At 42.6% G+C, this 27,735-nt stretch overlaps 1 protein-coding gene across 3 annotated transcripts in view; it reads right to left on the minus strand.

Moving 5' to 3' along the window:
* Window positions 1–27,735, minus strand: part of LOC5573818 (sodium-driven chloride bicarbonate exchanger) — a 215,542-nt gene that overhangs the window by 159,496 nt on the left and 28,311 nt on the right. For all 3 annotated transcript variants that reach the window (XM_021847292.1, XM_021847291.1, XM_021847301.1), the window contains exon 2: window positions 14,147–14,727. The gene's annotated coding sequence lies outside the window, so the exon portion shown is untranslated. The remainder of the gene's footprint in view (window positions 1–14,146; window positions 14,728–27,735) is intronic.

The raw sequence follows: 27,735 nt of genomic DNA on the forward strand, positions 1-27,735 counted from the left end.
GAAATAATGAATGTAATGTTTGAAATGATACTAATAAAGAAATTAAAAAAAAGCAGGAACCAAGTTTACAGTTTTAATTCAATTTACATTAAATTTTTGCCAGCCTAATATTGCGCCGAAGAATCAACCTTTAAAAAGGTAGTGTACAAGTTATGGTCATAGTGTTTCCCTATTTTTTCCTATTTTTTTGTGATAAAGCGTAAACTTTCATATTATAAACATTTTTAACGTTTTAACATCAAGATGTATTTGTTTTCTTATTACGAATACACGCAAAAATAAATAAATTTGACAATAATCATGTTATCAAGTACCTATGACGAAATATGGAACCACTATGGATTGGTACATCTGCCCTAATTATTAAAAGTTTAAAATTTCCGAAAACTGTTCATAATACTGAATTATAACTTTTTTGTTGAAGTTACTTTACATGCTAAGCTGCATGGCAGTTAAAACTGTCGATCTCAAATTCATACGGTGGATTTAATAATATCCAATTTTGATGGCTTGTTCACTTTTGGCACACTAAAACTCAAAAAATAAATCCGATCGATCTCAAATGAAAAATTCATATTTACTGAAAAACACATGGGCTTATTCTTGAAGAACCACTTGTTTTAAACCAGGAGACTAGCATAAATGTAAGTGAAGGATGACTAACTAGCGGCTGTTTCATTGGACTTAGTAAAATAGATAATCTGAGGGAAGAGAAATTTGAGAATATTTTGTGAATTTACATGCATACATTCTAATATTAATGTGCCTTACATAAAACCCTTTTTAATTCATCAAACTTGCATTAAAGAGTTATCATCCCAACTTGGGGAATTTAAAATATGTTTTAAAATGATTACATATCGTAATACATTACAAAGCAATATCGTAGGACTATTTCAGATATACTCCGACCTTGCTTATGACCATTATAAGCGATCGTGAGGTGGTAGGTCATTTGGCATAAAGTCGTTTGGCATGAAACCTTTTGGGATAAAGTCATTTGGCATAAAGTAGTTTGGCATAATGGTCGTTTGGCATAATGGTCATTTGGCATAATGAGCATTTCTTAAGATGACATTCGTTTTTACGTTTCTATTGAATCTTTCTGATGACATTAGGCTTGTTTTGGAGTCACTTGATACAAAATGACACTTTTTTCAACAATCATATGCTCTTGAATAAACTAAAGCATATAAGGAAAGTTATTGCAAATAGTATTTTATAAATTATCCAGAAATTATCGTTTTTCCAAATATTAATTATTCTATTGAGTTTCGCTACTGGAATAAATTTTGCACTGAAGATTTTGGTAAATTTAGCACATTTTTTTTTATAAATATGATGTTACCATCAATATAAATATAAAAATTGTTGATTTAAAATTTAAATAAATTTCACCTTCTTTAATACATAGGCTGTTCTTTGTACCTTTATTTTTCAGATATTTTTGTGATTCCAACTGACAAGAGGGCGGAAATCGATAACATTGATCTGCTCAAGTTATTAGCGAAAAGAAAATTCGATTACTGCAGTTATTTCGATGGGTTGTGCTACTTTTCCCCGAATGTAGGTTCTCTGAATGTCGTTTCACCGAACGCCATTTCCCCGAATGCAAGTTCCCCGATTGCAAGTTCCCAGAATATCCCGTTTCCCCGAATAGCCCGCTTCCCCGAAAAGTTTTTGACACTCATAATTGTCGTAACTACACATTTCAGGGTGGTGAACGAACTGGCCACCCTTCTTTATTTATTTGGCGGTTCTTTCGAGTTTTACTGTCCTCAGCATTTTTGCCAACATCATGTATAGCACCTATTTAAACTGCACCACTTTTCGGAGAAACGGTTCATTCGGGGAAACGACATTCGGGAAAAAGTAGCACAATCACTGATTCTGAACGCAATTTTTTATGTCTCTTCGTTTTATTATGCCGCAATAATTTTTGGCGTTCAATCTTCTATTGGTTTTATCATAAATTTTGCCTTCTTTAAAAAAAAATGTTGTTTATATTTGAACTGTTTTTAAATTTATTTTTTAGAAAAGCCAAATGTTAACCATTTTCATATGTTGCTGTTTTATTAACTCTTGCAAGATATGATGATTATGATAATTACTTCAGAATCTGCCAACATATTCAACATATATTTTTTTATACACATATATTTCAAGTCACTTTATATGGAAATTTAGCAGAAGCACGCTCCTTGCATTCAATGCACAATCCAATAGTGTTACGTGTTGTGTTACGCTATGATGCCATCCAATATTCCGGTGTGAGAATATTTTGGTGGGACATTTTTTTAGATGCTAGTCTATTGGAGGGCAAAATCCCCAATATTATTCCGAAAAGATCTTCCATCAAACCCGTTGTTACGGTGGATAGCAACGTCCCTTTGGATACCCCTCGGTCTGACACGAACGTAGTGCGCTAGCTTTTGACATCTGTCATTACTCACGAATCTAGGTAGACGTATCAAAGAATGAAAATAGATATCAACACCTCTATGAATCAGTTGTAGCTAGCGAGAAGTTATTTCAACGTTTAATTTAGTTTAAAAGCAGTTTTTGGCAAATAATATTGAATTTCCTTTATTGTAAGTAGTAATATTAAAAATATGAATATTTTGAATTCAATTCCGAATCTTATGTAGATTTTTGAGCACCTATAAAGACAGCATAATTCTGCAAGTTAACGAGCCTGGTTGTAACCTAAAAGTATATATTGTACACCTATTAAATGACCAGCAATTAATAGATTGAATTTTAGGGCGAAACTCAGCAGAATAACTAAAACTATATTTTTTGTTGGCCACAAGTGGGATAGCGGATCAAATATGTAAGTTTACTGCGTAATTATCCTAAAAATGTAACCAAGAATTAATTAAATGAACTTAGCTTTTAGCGCTTATACCACCAACATCATCGGTGTTATTGCTTAAAAGAAGCCGAATACCCTACGCCAACAAAATCTAAAAGATATTTGCCATTATGCCGGTAAGTACGCGCAGTGCTTCTGGAAGAAACACCCGATGCCAGGCATGTAACGAGTCGGATACGTCGCGGATGGTTTCTTGCAGTCATTGCGTTCTATGGTGGCACTACGAGTGCGTGAGCGTGAATGAGTCCATCGCCGAACCGGATCGCACATTCGTTTGCCCCAGGTGTCAGAGGCCGTCACCAATCTTTCCATCTAATCCAGATCCTCTATCGGCAAATAGCAATAAAAGGCTCACCAGTTTGTCTGGAAATTCATCCACCTCCAGCGTGAAAGCTCGGAGGGCTCGCCTCCAGCTGGAGAAACTCGAGGCACAGAAAGCTCTGATGGAGAAACGTTTGGAGCAAGCACGTCGAGAACAGCAAATCAGGCATGAGCAGGAGAAATTGATGCAGGAAGCTGAGATGGAGAAAGTACGTTTGCAGATGGAGGAATCCATCCTGGAGGAAACATTCCGGGCTAGGGAGGAAGAGTTGCTGGACGAAGAGCAAGACGAAAAAAGCTGTACGTCTGAACAGAGCAGTATCAGCAAAGTACGGCAGTGGCAACACCAGCAAGGTTTCTCTGCACAAGGGACGACGATCACAGAACCGACGCCGAGTGGCACGGCGGCTACTGAAGTGAAACAAGCAGCCGCTATTGGGTTAGAACGTAATATTATAGCGGCCGACGGTACGTCATTTAATCAGTATTCCGATAATCTAGCTGTAAGAAGAATCATTGATAGGACAGGCAGTATAGTAGGGCCTAGCGTAGAGTTAAATGCACCTTCTCGCACAGAAGTTCTGGGCGCAAGCATTAGAAATGCGTCATCAAATTTACCTGAAAAGTTAACACAAAGTAAGGAAAATTGTCTCCGAAAAAGTACGTACGGTTTGCCTGTCAAACAACATTATCCTCTTCCTCCGGAAAACGTAGACCTGTCTCCTAAATCTCTTAATCCCATCCATCCTACTCTCGGTAATAATCAATCGGGTACAGTCTCCGGCAACCTAAGTGATAACGTTAATGTGAACACCAATGATCCAGTGTACCAAACCGGTATAGGACGAAGTACCGCTCAGTTTCCAGTACATAGTGATATGTCTCAACGATTTCCTATTCCTGTAGCTCAACCGCAGGAAGAATCTCTGCATCAACCACCGGTCGTATCGCGATTTAGCCTACCAGCGCCGGCTTGGCAACCGCCGCACTCATCTGGATTTCAACATGCACCTGAACCTCTGATATCGCACCAAACGCGTTTCGAATCCGGAGTCCCAGATCATCATCAATCATCGACTTCGGAATTAGTCGTACCGAGGTTGTGTCAACCGAATCCTGTTGAATCACCGCAACTCGATCCAGTGTATTCCGTAAGGCGGGTGTCTTCAGCAGAACAGCAACCTCAGGCAAGAGACGCACAAGTACCAGCATGGGGACCAACACCACAGCAGCTAGCTGCACGGCAAGTGATGGCGAAGGAGTTGCCGATCTTTTCTGGCAATCCCGAGGACTGGCCACTATTCATCAGCTCTTACCACAATACCACACAAGCTTGCGGGTATTCACAGGCTGAGAATCTTGCAAGGTTGCAGCGATGTCTAAAAGGGCATGCACTTGAATCGGTACGCAGTCGTCTTCTGCTTCCACAGGCTGTTCCACACGTCATTGCTACATTGGAAACGTTGTACGGTCGCCCGGAACTACTGATCCATACACTTTTGCAGAAAGTTCGAGGAGTTCCAGCACCGAAACACGACAGGTTGGATACGTTGATAGGATTTGGAATGGCAGTTCAGAATCTTTGTGACCACCTGGAAGCCGGAGGTCAAGAAGCACATCTTAATAACCCAATGCTGCTCTTCGAATTGATGGAAAAGCTGCCCGCGAACCTGAAATTGGATTGGTCACTATATAAGCAGCGATGTGGGGATGTAAATCTTCGCGTATTCGCTCAGTATATGTCTGTCCTGGTGCGTGCAGCGACTGATGTGACATTACACTTTGGTCCTCGGCCATTGCAGCAAAAATGGGATGCGAGAACCGAAAAAAGTGGCAAGGATAAAAACTTCTGTGGTGCCCACTCTGAAGAGAATCTTGCTACTTTCAGAAAAGAAGAATCGGTGGACAAAGAATCAAGCTCGTTTAGCACGGCCTGTCTGGTATGCAAAGACACCGATCATCGAGTGAAGGAGTGCGCCCAGTTCGCCAAAAAAAAGCTTGGATGAACGATGGAAGGCTGTACAGCAATTTGGATTATGCCGCAATTGCTTGGGCGCGCATGGAAGGCGACCGTGCAAGGTCTTTAAGCGATGTGGCGTTGATGGATGTCAGATGCGACATCATACGCTATTGCACTTTAGGCAAGAAGAAAATGAAGACAAAGCCACCACCAACCATCATTTCGCGGGGAAGACAACCCTGTTCCGAATTGTTCCGGTAACGCTGTTTGGGAATAATCGGGCAATCTCAGTGTATGCGTTTCTAGACGATGGATCGGAACGAACTCTGGTGGAAGAAGAGGTGGTTCGTGAACTGGGAGTTACAGGCAAGCACATTCCACTATGCCTGCAATGGACGGCGAATGTTAAGAGGACGGAAAGCGATTCACAACGCGTAGCGTTGCAAATCTCTGGTGCTAATGGAACGAAACACGAGTTAATAGACGTACGAACGGTCAGCAGATTGGAGTTGCCTAGACAGTCAATGAACCATTCAAAACTTGCTGAAGCGTTCCCGTACTTACGAGGATTGCCTATACAAGACTACGACCAAGCACTACCGCGTATCTTGATTGGAACCGATAACGCACATGTTACCGCAACTCTCAAACTACGAGAAGGACAACCGGGAGAACCAGTGGCAGCAAAGACACGATTAGGATGGACCATCTACGGGATGAACTCGACCGATAAGGTGGAACATCGTGCACAAACATTCCATATCTGTGACAGTCGGGATGAAGATACGCTTCACGATATGCTGGTGCAGTTCTTTAGCGTAGAAAGCTTGGGAATAGCCACAGAAGCGTGTCCCGAATCAGATGAAGTTCAGCGGGCCAAGAAGATTCTTCAAGCGACAACCAAACGGGTGGGCAAGCGGTTCGAGACAGGGCTACTCTGGAAGTTCGACAACATAGAATTCCCAGACAGCTATCCGATGGCGGTCAGGCGACTACAATGTTTGGAGCGACGGATTCAGAGCGATCCAGTGATAGGAGAAAGCATAAAGCGGCAGCTGAAGGAATACCAAACAAAAGGATACATTCACAAAGCATCCGAAGAAGAACTGAAGGAAGCGGATCCTCGGCGTGTGTGGTATTTACCCCTCGGCGTGGCGTTAAATCCGAAAAAACCATCTAAAGTTCGTATCTTCTGCGATGCAGCAGCAAAGGTAGACGGTCTTTCGTTAAACGCAATGCTTCTGAAAGGACCAGATCTACTTAACACATTGTTTGGAGTTCTCTTCGGTTTCCGTGAAAAGCGTATTGCCATTTGCGCTGATTTAATGGAAATGTTTCATCAAATCCAAATACGAAAGGAAGATCGGCACGCCCAACGGCTGCTTTGGCGTGAGGACCCAACAAAAACTCCGGAGGTCTACCTGATGGATGTTGCCACATTCGGCGCCACATGTTCCCCTTGCTCCGCACAATTTGTTAAGAACACGAATGCCACGGAACATGCCAAGGAGTACCCAGCTGCAGCAGATGCCATTCATCGCAAACACTACGTGGATGATTATCTGGACAGTGCGGACAACGTTGAAGAGGCGATTAAGATTGCAGAGGAGGTGCGACACGTGCACTCACTTGGCGGTTTCCATTTGCGGAATTGGCTGTCAAACTCCAAAGAGGTTCTCACACGGGTCGGGGAGAACGGACAAGCTACTGAGAAGAATTTACAAATGGATGAAGGAAGCTCGGCTGAACGTGTTCTTGGGTTGTTTTGGAGGCCGGAGCCTGATGATTTCACATTCTCCACGGAATTAGTGAAACATGTGGAGCAGCCGACTAAACGTCAAGCATTAAGCATAGTTATGAGCCCGTTCGATCCTTTAGGATTCCTATCGTTTTTTCTGATACATGGTAAAATCCTAATTCAAGACGTGTGGCGAGCTAAAACCCTGTGGGATCAAACGATACCGGAGAAACTTTGGGAACGGTGGTTGCAGTGGACAGAGTATTTTCAACGACTGGATCAAATTAGTATTCCACGCTGCTACTTTCCACGCCATTCGGTCCAGGACTTTATATCGCTACAGCTACATGTCTTTGTAGATGCGAGTGAGGATGCCTTTGCGTGTGTGGCTTACTTCCGGGCAGAGTTTAAAGATGACATCGAGGTAGCACTAGTAGCCGGAAAATCCAAAGTGGCCCCGCTCAAAGCTTTATCTATACCGAGATTAGAACTGATGGCCGCGGTGATCGGAGCCCGTCTAAAAAAGACCATAATCAACGAACACTCATTGCGCATCGACCAAGCCATTATATGGAGTGATTCTAAAACGGTACTCGCATGGATCAATTCTGATCATCGAAGCTACCGTCAATTCGTCGCCTGTCGTATAGGAGAGATACTCTCGAAAACCCGTGTAAGTCAGTGGCGCTGGATACCTTCAAAGGAAAACGTGGCGGACGATGCAACAAAATGGGGAAAAGGGCCAAGTCTATCCCCAAGCAGTCGTTGGTTCAGAGGGCCAGATTTTTTGTACCTTTCCGAGAAACATTGGCCAGTTGATGAATCTGGAACGCTGCGGACCAGTGAAGAACTCCGAGCCTGTATGATGCATCGTGAAGTGGTGCTACATCATCATGTGAAATGGGAGCGTTTTTCGCAGTGGAAACGCTTGTGCCGTGCGATAGCATATGTGCATCGCTACGTACAAAACTTGCGACGGAAGGTGAATAAAACAGACAAGATGATTGGACCGCTGACTCAAACCGAATTGGCATCGGCCGAGACAACTATCTGGCGCTGGGTTCAAAGTGAGGAGTTCCCGGACGAAGTAGCCATTCTTTCCAAAAAACATGGACAATATCCGGAGCGACTGATGAAACTGGATCGAACTAGCAAACTTCGTAAACTGTCGCCGTTCATGGACGAGACTGGTGTAATACGCATGGAAAGTCGAATTGCGGCAGCAACTTTCGCGTCTTTCGACACTCGGTTTCCAATTGTCTTGCCGAAAGAGCATCTTGTGACTGGACTGTTGATTGGATGGTATCACCGAAAATATCTTCATGGGAATGGAGAGACCGTCGTCAACGAGGTTAGGCAACGCTTCCATGTGCCTAGTCTTCGTATGGTAGTTCGCAAAGAGAAGAAGAAGTGTGTATGGTGCAAGATAAAGCTAGCGGTCCCAGCGATTCCTCGGATGGCTCCACTTCCTGCAGCCAGACTAAAGGCATTCGAGCGTCCATTTTCATATATTGGAGTGGATTATTTTGGGCCGATTGCCGTACGTGTGAATCGAACAAGTGCCAAAAGATGGGTAGCTTTGTTCACTTGTCTTACCATCAGAGCCGTTCACTTGGAAATCGTCCATTCACTCTCCGCAGAATCCTGCAAAATGGCTTTTCGAAGATTTGTAGCACGAAGAGGATCACCGGTAGAGGTCTACAGCGATCGAGGAACCAACTTTGTGGGATCCAGTAACGAGTTGCAACAGGAGATGAACGCTATTGATCAACAGCTTGCCGAAACCTTCACCAACGCACACACCAAATGGATATTCAACCCGCCAGCCGCTCCTCACTTTGGCGGAGCATGGGAGCGCTTAGTAAGATCTGTGAAGACAGCGCTATCGGCTATGTACACATCCAGAGTTCCAAACGAAGAGACGCTGGCAACTTTGATGGCAGAAGCTGAGGGAGTAGTAAACTCGCGACCACTTACTTTCATTCCGTTGGAGGAGGAGCAACAGGAGGCATTAACTCCTAACCATTTTCTCCTGCTTAGTTCCAACGGAGTAGTCCAAACTACAAAAACACTAGCGGACTCTAGGGAAGCCTGTCGAAACCAGTGGAACCTATGTAGAGTTATGGTTGACGCATTCTGGCGAAGATGGGTCCGAGAATACCTGCCGGATTTGACACGTCGCACCAAGTGGTTCGACGATGTAGCCGCTATTCAACCAGGTGATTTGGTGATCATCGTGAATGATAGCGTACGCAACGGATGGACCCGAGGCCGTGTTACCGAAATACTTAAAGGAATGGACGGTCGCACTCGTCAAGCTGTGGTGAAGACAGCTGCGGGACTAGTTCGACGACCGATTGCTAAGTTGGCGCGACTAGATATACTGAAGGGTAAGACTGAACCGGACATACCGGAGCAGCTTACGGGTCGGGGAGATGTTACGGTGGATAGCAACGTCCCTTTGGATACCCCTCGGTCTGACACGAACGTAGTGCGCTAGCTTTTGACATCTGTCATTACTCACGAATCTAGGTAGACGTATCAAAGAATGAAAATAGATATCAACACCTCTATGAATCAGTTGTAGCTAGCGAGAAGTTATTTCAACGTTTAATTTAGTTTAAAAGCAGTTTTTGGCAAATAATATTGAATTTCCTTTATTGTAAGTAGTAATATTAAAAATATGAATATTTTGAATTCAATTCCGAATCTTATGTAGATTTTTGAGCACCTATAAAGACAGCATAATTCTGCAAGTTAACGAGCCTGGTTGTAACCTAAAAGTATATATTGTACACCTATTAAATGACCAGCAATTAATAGATTGAATTTTAGGGCGAAACTCAGCAGAATAACTAAAACTATATTTTTTGTTGGCCACAAGTGGGATAGCGGATCAAATATGTAAGTTTACTGCGTAATTATCCTAAAAATGTAACCAAGAATTAATTAAATGAACTTAGCTTTTAGCGCTTATACCACCAACATCATCGGTGTTATTGCTTAAAAGAAGCCGAATACCCTACGCCAACACCCGTCACGAGTTTTATTTAGTTATGCGCTCTAATGTCATAATATTTTTTTATATTCATAGCTTGGAAAATCTGTGAACGAACACCACCCTTGTTGAGAACCTACCAAAAAATTTTGCCATGGGCTCGGTGGTATTGATCTCGGTAAAAGCTTCGAAAATGCCGATATTGATTCTAAAATCAATCATTATGCCAAATGGCCATAATGCCAAACGACCATTATGCCAAACGACCATTATACCAAACAACTTTATGCCAAACGGGGTACAATCGGATCGTGAATATACGACCATAATGCAATAACTAGAGTAATGTGGGGCAAATGTTTGCACCTAATATTCCCAAGATGACATATATTGAATTAAAAGTATTTCAGCTGCAGCTTGTGGACAAATTATACCTTAACTTATTACTTTTAAAACATAGAACTAGATTTTGACAAGTGTCATTTTTATTTCGATACATATAATATTTAGTGTGAAAACGCGAATAGTGGAGGCAAAGATTCTCATTATACGGGGCAAATATTCTTACTGAATAAACGACAAAGTTATGAGGTACAACTTGCTTGTAATGGCCTTATTTACACTCATTTGCTTTTCCTGTCTAAGGAACGTTATGAAGAGAATATTGGCATTACGTCTCAAAAGAGCATAGCTTTTCCCAAATTTCAGTTGAGTTTGCTTGTCATAATGTTTTATGTTTCAATTTTATTTTATTTCATGCATTCGTAGTGGCAACAAGAGCGTCTCCTTCTAAAAGCACTTAATTTTTTACGACAAATCATATGCACCATACAATTATTCATTATATAAGACAGAAAATAACACCTTTTCAATATTAGAACAGAACTGCTTAAAATATTACCTAACTTCTAACTTCGTACTACTTTGATGCAATCGTTTATGTTTATATCTGTGAACAGCTGACCAAACAAGGTGTCAAACTCATACAGGAACCCTGTATCGTGAAACGAAATAAAAAAACAACTGAGATTTTTTTAAGACACCGACACGTGAATGCTTCCAGTGGACGATTTGCCCTTTGAAGGAAGCACCACACTAGACAACGGACTAGCATGCAACGCCCAGTGGCACAGCTGAAATACGTTCCTTACGAAAAGTTTCCCGGACTGAAGGTGGGAATCGAACCCACACTTCCTGACACGATGCGGCTAAATGTCTGGTGACACTAACCGTACGGCAACGAAGCCCACTGTGAAATTTTGCCCAGATTTACGCTACATGTGAAATACAACTTCAAGATTTTCATCAAAATTGAAGCTTGGTTTGAGATCTCTCAAAAGTGATCATTTGTGATTCCAAAATATGGTTTTGGATAGCAACGTTGCTCGGTTGTCATCAAAAGAGCCTACACTAAAGCCTCAATTTATGTGTCGTTATAGCCTCAATTTATGTGTCGAAATAAGCATTATTGCCAATGTAATGAAGCTTCAGCGGTATAATAAATACATGGATTTTTTTTACATGTGATATTATATCTTCAAACGAATTTTTCATGAGTCTTTGCTGAAAGCAAACACTGAAAAATTTAAACATAAAATAAACCGCAAGCAATTAAATTCAGGAAAAATTGCCACAATTTCACTTCAGCCATACACTTTCTGCGTCTTGTTACGTCCATGAGCTGTCTAGAGACTTAGGAGAATTTACGGATAATTTAGGTTATTTTTCACTACTCTGATGAACAAGATGATATGGATAAAATAAATCTGTGCATTCACCTTGAATAGTGTAACTTTTTGGATCCCGCTTGGCAATCAATAAAAGCCATTGGCCATTTTATTACCTTTTTCAGCGCAAATATCAATGTCAATCCCACGTCAGGTTCATCTGTTTCGCGAATGTCCACACAACTGATCCATAAATGCCGCCATCGATCGGTGTGCGTAAAACTGGTCCAAAGACTTTTGCTGACAATTGAATTGAAAAAGTTATTTTTTAAGTAGACATGCTCGCGATATATGTTTAGAATCACCACAAAGATTACTCATTTCTCAGCAATATGAATCAGCTGGAATGCGAATCTGAATGTAATTCACGATTTGCAGTTGCTATGATGGTTAAAAGTTCAAGCATTTATACCATTTCAAATATTAAATTCATTTCTTACACCTTATTTAAATGATTCGTTGAATATTCGTTGGCGTGGACCCTTGTTCCGTTTAAAATTCAAATAGTTTACTGATGAAGGAAAGCAAGCTGATTGAACGATAGCTAAAAACTTCTGCCGAATTTTGTCCGATTTGGATTTTTTCCATTTGTCAGGAAAGTATGGCAACTGGATTTTTTTTAAATATATCATATTTTAAGTTTTTTAAGAGTATCCGGTTAAACACGACTTTCTCCTTTCTTTGCGCTTTGAAAGGAATCCTTGATTCCCCTAATACAGTTCAAGGTCTCCTGCCTAAATCCCCCAAATTCGGAAAACTGACCACGATAGGGGACACCCTTTGTTTCCTCACTTGAATCAAAGAGTCTGGAATATAGGCTGCTTCGATTTGATGTTCGGAAAATCTGTCTAAAGCATCGAACTGATTGCTCATTTCGAAGCAATTTTCAACATTAATCATTTCACCCTTGAAAAAAAGCGCGCCTTCCGGAGAAACGTCCTTTCTTCCATTTTTGATACGTATAGTAACAGTTTTAAAACGTTTTTAATTTTTTTTTTTAAGGAAGTTGTGAATTCAGAGCTTCGCCCTTACTTTTGCTCGTGGTTGCAACATGTCTAGTGATCTTCTTAGAGTTTTTTTTTGTTCTCAAGACGGTGCCCAAGAACTAATGGGTTCAACGAAAAATCGAAGGCACGGGTTCAATCATCGAAAAGGGATCAATACTAGTAAAATAGTACTGAAAAGTACTTTTCTATGGCTTTAGGTAGTTTTAAAAACTTCCGAGAGTATAAATAATTTGTGTACGCTCAGCACGAGGGTACGATGCACACTGAAGATTGAGACAAGTCTTTTATAGTGATGATGAGATCGTTCCGAAATCCATATGGGACAGTTATACTTTTATGGGCCGTATAGACGAGTTACGAATGTCCGGTTTTTGTTTGTGTAATTCAATCGCAAACTTCACCTAGCCGAGATGCACTTGACTGTACATATGACGGACACAGGCCAGACTGTTCTCATCTAAGCGCGGCTGTCTGTCTGCTGGTGGCGATTGTCGCTTAACCACACTAGACTAGGTTTATTAGGTTTATTGGTTCTCACCGCACACTCTCGTCTCGGAACCGGACGAGAGTGGGTTGCCAATGGTGGTGGCCCGACTGGAACTTACCTAATGATGGACGTGGGGTTGTAATCAAACGTTCACGTTTGTAATTAGAGAAGGATTTTGAAGGAAGGGACTAATTAAGTTTTAATTAAATAATTTCGTCTAATCTGCTTCGGATAGTTGACTGTGTGATTACGCAAATAGGATCCAATTTATGGGTGAGCTTTACTGGTTGGTTTACATGCTAATCAAATGGTAAGTTTGGATGGCGGAGTGTCAATAATGCATCGCTGAAAATTTATTTGTTTTGTCTTGATTGAAATCACGAATTTGATGGTAAGAAAGTAGGGAGCCCTTAATAACTCCCTTCTCTCTGGCATTACGTCCCAACTGAGGTGGCCTAATGTTCTATGAGCACTTCTGCTGTTCTTAATTGAGCTATTTATTTTACAATCGAACATTTTTGCATTCATATATCCAACCGGATACACTCAGTTTGGTTTATTGAATAGCTGCGTCTTCTCTATTTGGATTTAAAATTTCCTGTGAACAAATTAACTAAAAACAAATGTGTTCATTTATTTATGTTATAGAATCTTTTCATTCATCTGAATCCATTTGATGCCATCAACTTGACGGAAATTTGGATCTCATCACTTTCGTTAATGAATTGTGCGTTTTGTATGAAAGTCATTTGTCTGCACACTACTCCTTCTCTTCACCTCTTCTATCATCGATATTTCGTATAGCGGGTGACGCAACTTTCTGAGTGGGTGCGTTTGAAAACAAACTTTTCGTAGAACAAAAACTATCCTGAATGTTTCCAAAATACCCTTCCCCTATACTCTAGCGAAACTTTTAGAATCGTCTTCTCTTTGGCATTACGTCCTCACTGGGATAGAGCCTGCTTCACAGCTTTCTTTTTTTGCAAATGATCCTAAAAAATGATCAGATCCTAAAATCATAAAATAAACTCACCTCTTTAACGGATGTACTCAATGGTCCACCACCGGTTCCTTGTCGTTCGATGATTGAAAAAAAAAAAAAAAACTAGCTTACGGTGTCTGTGTCGTTACGTTTATTATCTTTACTTTGAAAGATCGCTACCCGCGAGGAAGCTAACGACAACCATCTGGGTTTTATTGGGTCAGGTTACTGGCACTGGCAGCTGTTGATTGCCGAGACGTAAACTCCACACACAGTCCAGTTGGAAATCAGGATGGCACAATTTTCTTCCCACCAGATGTATATTACACTTTCTTCACTTTATGATTTGCGCTTCCTAAAAAGAAGTGTTTACCTCTCGGTGAAATGTTTGCCGTTTTTTTCTCCAACTACATATGTATATTTATATATGTTTGTATTTATTATGAGTGTGAATGGAAAATTAAACAACTAAATTCTTTTGAAGGACGTAAACTGAGTACTGCGCTCTAAACGGGGAAAACCACTGACGGAAACTGCCAACGGAATATTGCGTATGTTTTTTTTGTTTGATATTATATGTTTTGCTGCTAAGATCAATTGATAGTTCCGATGCAGATGTTGATTTTTTCACTCTGAAAAGAAACGATGGAAATGGAAAGGAAAATGTTATCATCCATGCAATTGACGCTTGCCTTTAATCTTCTCCGGCAACTTGAGGGTGTTGGAAAACAATAATGGCATCGAATGGAAATTCTCACTTTGCTCCTTCGTTCATCGGGGTGGTGATGATGGACGTTTGTAAGATTGAAAGTAGGTGCGTCTGATCTCTCGGGTAACAGATACGCAATTTGGAATAATTCACGCCGGTTGAGTGGGTGTTACTTGGGTGAAAATATGCAATTCAACCATGAAAGATGGTGATGATGAGAAGCCAAGGAATAAAATAGAGGTTTGTGGTATATGGTTATATCTGATTTAGTTGCTTTGTTCATTCTTCATAATATGTCAATGATTGATGTAGATCAGTCTTTTATGAAAATAGCATCATGCGACAACAATATAATAGTTATCAATTGTTAATTTAACAAAATTTCCTGCATTTTAAAGCAATATTTATTTGACTTCATTTTCAATTCTTTTATTAATAACTTTTCAAATATAATACTCATTTCATTTATCCAGGTGTTGTGCGCTAGACAACACTATTAACCTCATTAGGTAATCCATTATAACGCAAAAGGTATTCCGCAATCCTACTTATGAGCCATTTCGCGAGAGCCGCAACCCCATCTTGTATCGGTGTTCTTCGATCGGGCTGAAATATTCAGGGTTTGTTATTTTGTAAAAATAAGAACTTCGACAAATTTAATTATTTTTTTTTTGGGAGAAGTGGGACAAAATAACCCCTTATTTTTCCATCTCACAAAACATACAAAATCACAAAAACTTCTCTAACTATAGTAAAAATGAATGGATTAAGTCGATATTTGGCATGATTACTCTTTGCCATATAAACATCCAACTGAGCATGGTGTTTGGATTCAAAAACTGCTTCAAATCGAGAAAAAAATACCTATTTTCATGAAAAATTTAATGCTTTTCAAATCGATTTTTTTTTCATCTCAACAGAAGAATTCCCGAAAAAAATTTTTTTTCGGGGTGGTGTTTTGAACAAGTTTTCAGATTAGGCTGAAATTTTCAGGGTTTATTAGTCCATATAAAAGAAGATGTTTCGAACAATTTTAGATTTTTGTGTTAGGGGAAAGTAGGATGAAGTAGCCCTCGTATTAAATTCGTATTGAAAAGCACATAAAAACAAAAAAAAATATTAACAGTTCCGCAAAAAGAATACCGAGAAATAAGAAGGAAATAAACTATAATAACACTTTTTATTATTGTTTTTTTCTAGAAAGGCATGCAAACAAAACTGGATGGTTGGGAATCAACTCCCGCATTCGTTTGGATTTTTATGGCTTAGATTGGGTGGCCATAACTGTGTGTATACCGTCAATCGGGGCTTCTTTTGACGGCCAGTACGCATGCTTCAACTTTAAGGATTCACATCTCTAAGAATTATAGATTTATTTTGTTAGTCTTGCGTATATCTAAGTTGTACATGTGCGTAACAAATGTGCAAAATATGAGGCAAATCCATAAAGAATTAAAAAATTTGCTTGAATAACGAAAAAATATGTCCTTCAATTGTCAATTCTTATGATTTCGAACGTTTTTGTGAACGTAAAAAAAAATCACAGTTACAATACTTTTCTGCGCAACATGCTATTCATAATTTTAAGTTTGTAATTTCAAGTTTTCTTTTTAAATGGGACTGTCAGTTTTAAATGTATGACTGTTTAAGTTGATACAAACGAATGCTGTAACTATCAAGTATTGCGATGATTAATTAGTTTTGTACAAAAACATTCGTTATGATTCTTAAAGTTATATGAATGATATGTAGAAAACTCTCATCAATTCCTGTAACTAAAAGTATTTTTTATTTGAAATGCAATCCATTAAGTATAAGAATAATGTATCGCAATTCGCAAGATCGCAAACATTTAAAACTTTACTTATGTCAGTTGTATTTTAGTATATGTCTTGTAAAATCTGCAAACCAACACTTTAAAATAAAATAAAAGCCGTGAAATTAAGAAAAAACAACAATTTTTAACATAAAATTATATAAAACTTCAATGGCAATTTTTCGATTGTTTTGTGATGCTCCCAACAAGTTTGCACGATATGTGAAACATTCAAACAATATTCACATAGCAAATGTTTTGTACCTTGCGAATATTTGTTCAGACTTTTTAGATATATTTCCTTGTTTATCCTGTTATTGTTGATGTTGTTCCAAAAAATATTGCTGAAGACGCAAACTGGCTCATATTAATATTTATGCTGCTAATAAATTGAAAACGTTAGTGTCCAAAGTAGCCCCTGGAATCAAAAGTAGCCCCTGGAATCAAAAGTAGCCCCGCCTGATGATACCTTACATGATGGTATGGTTTCTAGAGATCATTTTGTGAATATTTTAATTCGCTTAGTTTGGACTGACTGCACATATGGCTGCTATAAGGCACTGTACAGTTTATATCTTGAAAGGAATTTTGACTTTCACTGGCCTTTATGTTGGCAGGGTAAATGGCTGGGCAGGGCGTACCATTGCCTCGCGTACCTGCAGGAATAAAATAGACCCCTTTGTGTGGTCCTTAGCCACTTGCCCAGCAGCTCCTATCCCACCCTCCTCGTGGAACTGGCCGGGGTACGAGTAACCTTAGGAAAGATCTGGTAACCAACCCCGGTAGGAACTTTGGTCGAATGTGGACAGGGAAGTGAGGTTTGCTTTAGCTTTTGCTTCAGCAAACCTGGAGCGACTGTACTGTAGGAGCGGCTCACAACAGCGTCTGTTCCCCATGTTAGGGGTGGCTGATCATCGTCCGAGTGCCAGAGAAGGACTCTAAGCTAAGCTGTGCACTATGGTCCTCCGAACATTTAGGGGGAATGGTCCTCTGGAAATCTAGGGGGTTGGTGTAAGGCCCTGCAAGCCAGCCGTAAAATAAATCAAGCAACGAATAACCAACGAGATAAAACGAACCGGGACAATCGGCGAAGACCACAGCGACGTAAACGGACTAGCGATTGGAAGCTTGGTACGTGAAACTGTAAATCTCTCAACTTCATCGGGAGCACACGCATACTCGCCGACGTGCTGAAGGACCGCGGATTCGGCATCGTAGCGTTGCAGGAAGTGTGTTGGAAGGGATCAATGATGCGAACGTTTAGAGGTAACCATACCATTTACCAGAGCTGCGGCAACACACACGAGCTGGAAACTGCTTTTATAATGATGGGTGATATGCAGAGGCGCGTGATCGGGTGGCCGATCAATGAGAGAATGTGCAAGTTGAGGCTCAAAGGCCGTTTCTTCAACTTCAGCATAATAAACGTGCACAGCCCCCACTCCGGAAGCACTGATGATGATAAAGACGCTTTTAATGCGCAGCTCGAACGCGAGTATGACGGCAAAATCGTCATAAGAGATCTAAACGCATAGGTTGGCCAGGAGGAGGAAATCAGACCGACTATTGGAAAGTTCAGCGCCCACTGACTGACGAACGAAAACGGCTTACGACTAATCGAATTCGCCGCCTCCAAGAATATGGCCATTCGTAGCACCTACTTCCAGCACAGCCTTCCATACCGATACACCTGGAGGTCACCGCTGCAGACAGAATCGACCACGTTCTGATTGATGGACGGCACTTCTCCGACATTATCGACGTCAGGATCTATCGTGGCGCTAACATCGACTCTGACCACTATCTGGTGATGGTTAAAATACACCTAAAACTCTCCCCGCCGTCAACAACGTACGGTACCGACGGCCGCCCCGGTATGACCTAGAACGGCTTAAGCAACCGGATGAAGCAAATGCGTACGCGCAGCACCTCGAGGCTGCATTACCGGAAGAGGGTGAGCTGGATGAAGCCCCTCTTGAGGACTACTGGAGAACAGTGAAAGCAGCCATCAACAATGCAGCTGAGAGCATCGTCGGGTACTTGGTTGGACCATTGGTTCGACGTCGGGACCATTGGTTCGACGAGGAATGTAGGCAGATTCTGGAGGAGAAGATTGCAGTGCGGGCGGTCGTGCTGCAGCAAGGGACCCGGCAGAACGTGGAACGTTATAGACGGAAACGGCTACAGCAGACCCGCCTCTTTCGGGAGAAAATGCGCCGCCTAAGGGGACAGAGTGCGAAGAGATGGAACCGCTGTGCCGGTCTCAAGAAACACGTAAATCCTATCAGAAGCTCAACGCATCCCGCAATGACTTCGTGACGCGAGTCGAGTTGTGATAGGAGAATGGGAGCATTTTGACGACGGATGTGTGTAAGGAGATCGAAAGGTGGAAGCAGCACTTTGACGAACACCTGAATGGCGCTGAGAGCACAGGCAATAGAGGACGGGACAACGGAGTAAATGCCTTCGTCACTACTGCGGGTGATGGAAACCAACCAGCCCCCACTTTGAGGAGGTTAAGGATGCCATTCATCAGCTTAAGACAATAAAGCTGCTGGTAAGGATGGTATCGGAGCTGAACTCATAAAGATGGACCGGAGAGGCTGGCCATTTGTCTGCATCGGGTGATAGGCACAATCTGGGAAACAGAACAGCTTCCGGAGGAGTGGAAGCAAGGGGTAATATGCCCCATCGACAAGAAAGGTGACAAGTTAGATCGAGCGATCACCATTCTAAATGCGGCCTACAAAGTATTATCCCAGATCATCATCCGTCGTATGTCACCTGTAGCAAACGAGTTCGTCGGAAGTTATCAGGCCGGCTTTGTTGACGGCCGATCGACAACGGACCAGATCTTTCCTTCCTTCCTTGCTGGCATTACGTCCCCACTGGAACAGAGCCTGCTTCTCAGCTTAGTGTTCTTATGAGCACTTCCACAGTTATTAACTGAGAGCTTACTGTGCCAATGACTATTTGTGCATGCGTATATCGTGTGGCAGTTACGAAGATACTCTATGCTCTGGGATGTCGAGAAAATTTCCAACACGAAAAGATCCTTGACCGGTGGGATTCGAACCCACGTCCCTCAGCTTGGTCTTGCTGAATAGCTGCGCGTTTACAGACCAGATCTTTACTGTACGGCTAATCCTCCAAAAATGCCGTGAATTCCAGGTCCCAACGCATCACCTTTTCATCGATTTCGAGGCGGTATACGATAGTATCGACCGCGTAGAACTATGGAAAATCATGGACGAGAACAACTTTCACAGGATGCTCACAAGACTGATAAGAGCGACGATGGATGGTGTGCAATATTGTGTGAAGGTTTCAGGTAACCATTCCAGTTCGTTTGGAACCCGCCGGGGACTACGACAAGGTGATGGACTTTCTTGCCTGTTGTTCAATATTGAGCTAGAAGGTGTTATGCAAAAAGCCGGGGTACGATTTTTACGAGATCCAGTCAATGTGTTTGCTTCGCGGATGATATGGACATTGTCGACCGAACATTTGAAAAGGTGGCAGACCTGTATATCCGCTTGAAACGTGAGACAATAAAAGCTGGACTGCTAGTGAATGCATCCAAGACAAAAAAAAACATGCTAGTAGGTGAAGCCGAGCGCTACAGGGCTTGCCTAGGTAGCAGTGTTACGATAGACCATTATAATAATGTTAGCCGTGGAATACGGAAGCGCATCATCAGTGGAAGTCGGGCTAAAATACTAATTGCACTTCTCTCTCAATTAAACTTCTTCACACCCTCTCGGCATTGAAGAACAAAAAAATTAGGCCGGAACAAATCTGAAAATCTTCTTTTGTCACCTCCCATCAAAATGTGTCGAGGGGGGGGATAAATTATAAAATGAAAATTAAGATAAATTTATAGTTTTGTTATACTCATATGCTGCAAAACCATGTTTATGCCGCATAAAACCGTCAAATCAACATGTTTTAAACAATAATTATGCCATTTTTTTTTATTTTTATAACATTTTTCATAATTCGATTTTTCATAACAACAATCTCCAGATTTTTCGACTTCCTTTTTCTTGAGTTTTGATGACAGAAAATATTAAACTTTCAAATTGTATTTAAACTATTTACAATTTTAGGAACACTGCAGAAAAGTTGTACTCGGATGCGACTTAAAAATAAATTTAGATTATTTGGATTTCATTTAACATATATGTAACATTTTGTTTGTAAAAATATTTCACTAGATTACTTTTGGTACTTTTGGTCAAATTTTGCACTGAAGTGAAAATACATTTCAAATGTGTAAACTCAACGGGGTGTTAATAATTGTAATTTGTATTTTACAAATCAGCTTAGCTTAGCTTAGCTTAGACTGACTACACATATCAATGGTTGCTATTCCGTGATTGACCGAAGTTAGTGAAAATGCACTAAGAATCAACTAGAAGTTTGGCTGGGATTGGCCATAATCTTCTTCAATGTGCATAATTCAGTGCCTCTATTTATACAGGGTCAATAACGGCGCCGGCCACGTCCTTGCAATCAGGTGGGATTGGGGGAAGGAATGTTAGTGTGTAACCTTTGCTATTTGGAGACCGTGTTTGCCTCTGCATCTCCACAAAGGTTACTGGGAGGGATGTTTGTTATTGGGAAGGATCGTTGGGTCACAGGATTCACTTTGATAAGCGATTAGACCATGATAAATAATGATTTGTGAGATATATACATGCTTATTTGTAAATATAATATTTTCATTTGATATGAACAATTTCTATGTAGTGGAAAATTATGCCGACACTTGAGGTGACGAACCATTCAAAGTTTGTTGAACAAATACCTAAATGTAACATTCCTACAGCTGTCAGGACGAAAGCATGTGTTATTATATTTTACTTATTTGAAAAGAAACAAAAAACTTGATTGGTTGGAACATCATAGAACACTCTTATTCTTATGCCGACACTTACAGTGGTGAACCATCCAAAGTTTGTTGAATAAAGTGAACTTTTCGCAAGTGTACACTTGTAGTGACGAACCATTCAAAGTTTTTTTTTTTAATTACAAAAATAAAGGTAAAATAAATAATAATGTGAAACATAAATAATTCATGAATCAGAGTTTGTGTCGACACTCACAGTGACGAACAAATCATAGTTTGTTGAAAATTCATATTTACGTCCCACAATTGTAACGATTAAATGTGCAGTCATACATATTTTATAGATTAGAAATAGTAGCATGAAACGAGCTCACCAATTGATCCTTTATCCTTCACTGTGCAGCCACAATCCACTCTCAGCCTCACTCGTTTGCTCGGCTATATAAAAGCACTCAGAAAAAAAAGGCGCGCGACCCGAAAAGGAAAAAAAAACTTGGCTTTCTTGACGCACTGCCCAGCAGCAAGCGTCAAGGTCAAAGGATCAAAAAGAACTCTGTAATTTGTATTTTACAAATCAAGATAAAAAGTTTATAATTAGAGTAGCAATTTCAAATTTAAATTTAAATAAACTAAATGAAACGAAAATTGGTGAAGGAACCTTAACTCCAAAATAAACAAACCATTTTAATTGGAAATAAACTGCGTTTATGAATTTAGAGGATCAAATTGATTTTGCGGATTTTTCTGAATTTCGCGTCGAAGGCCAAATTTCACGGCTTCCGCGAAATCGTGAATTTTCATTGTCCTTAGTTGTACGTGTCCTGAAAAGCAGCTTTAATGGCACTTTTTCTATATACGGTTTTATACTTACAGAGCGATTTCCCCCATTAATATGGTTATATTCTTTAATGAAAAAAATATAATCATAACGTTTTCACAAATACAATGAAAACAAGGATAAGGGCATTTGATATGCAGCTTGTGGATGATGATCACGCTTTCAATATTTATACATCCAGAAGAAGTTGGATCTACTAGGAAAACATGTATTCAAATAAATTTGTTCGAGCGCGAACTATGTCGGTATCGAAGGGCTTTCTTCGCTGCCTTTGGCAGCCACCGAAAAGTGTTGAAGTCCGGCAAAACACACGCGAGAATCATCTGACCTTAAGCTTGGGACGCCACAAGCCTCTTGGGTCTCGGAACACCACCACGCTTTCTTCAACGGTAGGTCACTAAAGCTCGTCCACCTTTTCACTAAGATTGGACCGAGTACACGACACGAAACAACTAAGTCCCTTGGTAACCGGGCACTTAGAAAAAATCACATAAGCACTAGTCACCACCGCACAACAGCGAAAACGGCAAAGTCCCTTGGTAACGGGGGACTTGTGATATTTCTTTCGATCGTAGAATAAACCGACGCAGACTGACCGAACGTGTGATTCGTTTGACTTTCTATTTTCGACTGTATCAAATACAATAGGTTCACACAATATATCAGTTTGCTACCTATTGTCCACAGATGGTGGACGCGGGCTATTGTGCGCATGTTTGCGCTCTCCTCAAACAGTCTCTCGCTGTACTGCTGAGTGGCAATGGGGTACTTAAGGGGTACGAACTATAGCAAAAAATGAAATTCAATCTTATTCGTTAAACGGATGTTTCCGGCTCCAACATTCCGGCCACCTTGGAACACGGAGGTGTTCCAAACTCCAGCGTTGGACGAATTCATTGAATCGGCTTACAGATGGTCATCGGTACGGATGATGATCGCTCCGTCGTAGATCCTCGCCAAAGACCGGGAACAAAAAAAGAGAAGAACAGGTAGATCGAACGATTCAGCTTAGAGGTATTGGAAACGCAATTACCTGTAGTAAGCGCGGGTGCGCTTCGAGCAAGCTCTCCCTTGCGGGTTGCTCTACCTGGAACGATTAAATGGTTGGATCCGGTGATGGCAGTAGAGCGATCTTCGCTACCGCACGAACGATGTCCTTTCCCGGTGCTGTCCGGAGTGTCACCACTCGGACGACACCATCCTTGCCCGGATGAAGCTTGACGATCTTTCCAAGCGGCCAACTGGCCGGAGGAACGTTATCTTCCTTGATGACGACGATGCGGTCAACCTCGACGGCGACTGGTGGTTTGCAGCCCTTGGTAGCTCTTGACTGCAGTTGTTGCAGGTACTCCGGATACCAGCGAGCCCAGATGTTCTGCAGGTGTTTCTGGACTAGCTCGTACGACTCCAGACGGTTGTCGGGAATCTCACGCAGATCAGGTTCGGGTACCGCTTGTAGATTGGCTCCGACGAGAAAGTGTCCTGGAGTTCGGACCTCCATATCCGACGGTTCGCTTGGCATCGGCGTTAGCGGACGGGAGTTCAGGCACATTTCGACTTGAGCCAAGAGAGTGACCATCGGTTCGTAGGCGATGTTGGTGTTACCAACGGTTTTCAGGAGATGCTTCTTCGCTGACTTGACAGCGGCCTCCCACAGACCTCCGAAATGTGGGGCTCGCGGTGGGATAAATTTCCACCGAATCTCGTTCTCGGAGCACCAGCTGAAGATTCTGTTTCGATCACTGCTGTCCACCTTCAGCATTCGGTAGACACGGTTGAGTGCGTGTGACGCACCCTTAAAGGTTGTGGCATTGTCCGAGTGCAGCTCGGCGATTCTTCCTCTGCGGGCGACGACCCGGCGAAATGCTGCCAAAAAGGCCGCCGTAGTAAGGTCGCTCACAAGCTCGATGTGCACTGCCTTCGTAGCGAAGCAGACGAAGATTGCTACGTAGGCCTTCGTTGGAGCACGATTACGGACAGATGATTTGATGAAGAACGGACCGCAGTAATCGACTCCGCAAACGGAGAACGGGCGAGTTGGTGAGACTCGGGATGCCGGTAGATCTGCTGTACTCTGCTGGACTAGTGTGGGCTTGCTACGAAAACAAGTGTGGCAATGGTGAAAGACGGATTTTGAGAGATTTCTGCCGCCGAGAATCCAATATTTCTGGCGCAGTGTGGCTAGCAGGAGTTGAGGGCCTGCGTGCAGTAGCTTTAAGTGAAAGAAACTAGCCAGCAGAGTCGACAGCTGGTGTTTGGCAGAAAGCACGATGGGGTGCTTCACGAAGTCGGAAAGAGCGGCGTTCCGCAGCCGGCCACCGACACGAATAATGCCGTCTTGATCGATGAATGGCTTCAACCACTTCAAAGCGGATGATTTGGCGACTAATTCTCCACTTGCCAGATCAGAAAGTTCTTCTGCGAACGACTGATGTTGCGCTAGACGACACAGCTCTAGTTCAGCGCTTTGCAATTCTCCAGTGTTGAGTGGAGCAATTGGCTGATCGCGGAAGGTGAGTTGGCTGTACTTGTCTGGATCCTTACGACGTAACTTGGCTCTTTCTTGCAAGGTTCGGAGATAACGCAAGCAGAACGCAGTCACACGACGAAGCTTGGAAAAGCTGGAGTAGCGAGCGAACAAATTGTCATGAAAATCGCTCTGTACGACGCCCATTGAAACCAGCGGGATCTTTCGCATTTCTTCGGTGGCGGCTTCTGTATCTTCGTCGGTTGGAATAAGACTCGGCCAGCATTCCGGAGGAAGTGACAACCAGTCAGGACCATTCCACCAGCGCTTACACTGGATGATATCGATCGGATGCAGTCCTCTTGAAATGTCGTCTGCTGGGTTATCGACGCCAGGAACATGTTTCCAGCGACTCACATTGGATATGTGCTGGATTTGTGATATTCGATTGGCTACGAATGCCTTCCAACGGTTAGGCGGCGACCGTAACCAGTGGAGAACGGTAGTGGAGTCCGTCCAGAAATACGCTGGCAGTGGTATCTTAAGGGCGGAGAACACTTTCTGGAATAGCTGCGACGACAGCCGTGCAGCACATAATTCAAGCCGGGCAATTGAATGGCGACTAGATAACGGGGCTACTTTAGATTTCGCTGTTAGTAGCTGGATCGATACGCCGTTGCTAGTTTCGGCCCGTACATAGCAACAGGAACCGTAAGCTCCCTTGGAGGCGTCGGAGAAGAAGTGTAGCTGGAGATTGACAGCATTCGGAAGTGAAACGAATCTTGGAACTCGGATTTCACCGAGCATATGCAGCGTGGAGTGGAAGTCTTTCCATTCTGCTTGAAGTTTGACTGGAAGCGGCGTGTCCCATTCACAAGATTCTCCATTCTGCTTCAGCGCCCACAAGCGCTGCATGAAGAGTTTGGCAACTACGATGGTGGGACCGAATCGATCGGATCGAATATTTGCGCGATGTATGACATCACCTTTCGCTTTGTAAGGACTGCAGCCGGAGGCGGCAGTTGGACCTTGAAACGTAGTGCGTCAGTTCTTGGTTCCCACATCAGACCCAGGGTGGAAACTGCCTGCTCGTCCTGAAGATCGTGTAGTGGTTGTAGGGCTAAGTCCTCCGGTGGTACACCGTCGAGAACTTCCGGAACATTTGACGCCCACTTCTTGATCGGTAAGCCAGCATCATTGAGCATGGACGTAACTTGCTCTCGCACTTGAATCGCAGACTCTACGTCGTTCGCCCCTGACAACAGGTCATCGATGTAAAAGTCGTAAATGACAGGATCTACAGCAGCTGGATACAGGTGTCCATTATCATGAGCAATTTGCTGTAGAGTTCTCGTGGCGAGATAAGGTGCAGAAGCAGTACCGTAAGTCACTGTCTGCAGCTCGTAGGTGGAAATCAGATCGGTGGAGCTCTTCCGGAACCGAATGCGGAGGAATCTGCGATCCTCGGGAAAGTGGAGTATCTGCCGATACATTTTCTCCACGTCGGCGACAAGGGCTATACAGCGTATTCGAAAGCGTAATACAATCTAGTGAAGATCTTCCTGAACGACAGGTCCGACTACCAGCATATCGTTCAGCGAATGTCCGGATGACGCCTTACATGACGCGTCGAAAACAACCCTGACCTTGGTCGTCGTACTCGACTCTTTGAAGACGGCGTGATGTGGAATGTAGCAGTGCGGTTGATTGTCGTCTACTGGTTCGTCGAGCTTCTTCATGTGACCTAGCTGGAGGTATTCATCCATAAAACGATGGTACGCGTCCTTGGTTGCAGGATCACGTTCGAGTCGCCGCTCGACACTCAGAAGACGGCGATCTGCGATTTCCCTGGAGCTTCCTAAAACGACTTCAGGATTATCGGTTCGAGGAAGCCTGACAATATACCGTCCAGACGAATCACGAGTAGTTGTTGCTGAGTACTGCTCTTCACAGCGGTTCTCTTCTACAGACCGTGCTGGACCATCGGAGATGGTTTCGATTTCCCAGAATCTCTGGAGAGTAACTTCTAACGGATCATCTTTCGTAGAAAGGTTACAGATCCGAGGGATGCAAGTGTACTGACTTGCAGCAGCCCCAGCGACGGCCCATCCAAATGGTGTTTCAGCCAACCACGGGAGTCCATCTCCTAATGGAATCTTCCGACCACTGTGGAGTTCCCAGAAGGCCTCACTTCCGATGACAAGATCTATCCTTCCTGGGACGTGGAACCGAGGGTCCGCTAGCGCAACATTCGGGATATCCCACGACGATATATTGATTGGGATAGTTGGCAACTGTGCCGAAGGGTTCTTGAGGATGAGGAATTCCAACTTCGTCGAAAAATCCTGTGTTCTCGATTGGATCATTGCGGTTATCGCACTTTTTACGTTCTGCTTTGAGGAGCCGATGCCTGCTATGGAAACGTCCACCTTCGACCGTGGGTTGAAGAGAAGCTTTGCCAATGGCTTTGAAATGAAGTTAGACATGGACGCCGAATCCAGCAAGGCCCTTGCCTGGTGCTCATGGCCGTGGTCATCGATTACATTGAGGACAACCGTTTCCAACAATACTGTGTTGTATGCAGTTTGGACTGCCATGCTGACTTTGGAAGGAGCGGAGCTCGGAGTGTCCACGCTTGTGGACGGAGACGGTTGTTGAACAGAAGGAGATGATGCCACGACGGAACTCGACGACGTCTTGGATATAGCAGGATCGTGAAGCAACGAATGATGCTTCTCGTGACACGTGCGACACGTGAACTTTGACGAACATTTCTTCGCCTGGTGTCCACTGCCCAAACAATTCCAGCACAACCGTTTCTGCGTAGCGAATTCTCGGCGAAGGCGTACATCCTTCCCGAGAAATACGGGACAGTTGCGTAGAACGTGATTGTCAGAGCACGACAATGGACATGTCGAAGGAGAAATGGAGGATGCAGCGGCATTGGCTGTGAACTTG

This window comes from Aedes aegypti, chromosome 2, assembly GCF_002204515.2.
Source record: "Aedes aegypti strain LVP_AGWG chromosome 2, AaegL5.0 Primary Assembly, whole genome shotgun sequence".
Taxonomy (NCBI): Eukaryota; Metazoa; Arthropoda; class Insecta; order Diptera; family Culicidae; genus Aedes; species Aedes aegypti.